Below are 1,204 nucleotides of genomic sequence, written 5' to 3' on the forward strand. Positions count from 1 at the left end.
TGTAATTATGCAAAACGATATTTTTTTCCTTTAACCCTCTAAATAAAACTTCAAATGTCCTAATAATTTTTGGTGTAGAAAGTCATTGTGGTGTTCACGATTATTGTACGTGAAAGGTGGATTTTTTTTCTAGGGTGTCATATACATAGGCGGCGAAAGCGGGGGGGGGGGGGGGACGGGGGGACCAGTCCCCCCCCCTAAATTTATGTGTTTGATAACTTTTTTTTGTTACCTGCGTCCATCCCAAAATTTCATGTCGACCTCCCCCCCTAATTTATTTTGGCTTCCGCCGCCAATGGTCCTAGCTGCGAGCCCCCCCCCCGGCCATTATTATCTCATACCCCGTTCACCAATCAAAATCATTCATATCCTGTTGCAAACAAATCGTGAAAGTCGTGAGAGTCGTGAATTAAATGAAAGGAATGGGAAAATACAAAAATTAAGATTATGAATTTTTATTCATAATAGACATGAATATGTAAGAAGTATTATGTAGCTCAGAGGAGCATTTTATGAAAGGACTTGTCGGACCTTTCGGACAAAACCTGTTTTATCTGACAGTTACCATAGTGAAAATGTGAAATGCGCCCCCAGATGAATAATTTAGACTAATAGTTTATGTTCAGGCACCAAGTCCAGTTCATTTTTGTTTTTTCTCATATAGCATTATATAAGAGGATAAAGGATAAGAAGGGGGAAATAAAGTCAAGAAAAATACAGAAAATATATTTTTAAAACAAGGGAAAAACGAATAAGAAAAGAAAAGAAAATAGAAAAAGGGGGAAAGATCAGAAAAAATAAGAAAATGAAAGAAAAAAGAAAGAAAAGAAAGAAAAGAAAAAAATAAAGAAAATATAAAAAAAGGAAATAAAGAAAATTAATCATAGATATCGAATTAAAACAAATGAAAAAAAAAAGAAAAGAGGAAATGAAAAACAATGAAATAAGGTAGAACAGAAAAAATGGAAAAAGGAACTATTTCATCCTCTCAAGGAAAAAAAAGAAAACAAGAAAACAAACCAAGAGCTAAAAAAAAAACAGTGGCAAAAATTTTCTTGACTGATTGCCAACCAACCCAAACTAAATGAGGCCATTACCATAATCGGCGGGTGCAATTATTATACACACATGTCCTATGGGGACATCACAATTTCGTGATCCATTAATTCGAATTACAGGAGCTAAATTCCCGGAATACCTAATT

Source organism: Lytechinus pictus, chromosome 15 (genome assembly GCF_037042905.1).
Source record: "Lytechinus pictus isolate F3 Inbred chromosome 15, Lp3.0, whole genome shotgun sequence".
Classification (NCBI taxonomy): domain Eukaryota; kingdom Metazoa; phylum Echinodermata; class Echinoidea; order Temnopleuroida; family Toxopneustidae; genus Lytechinus; species Lytechinus pictus.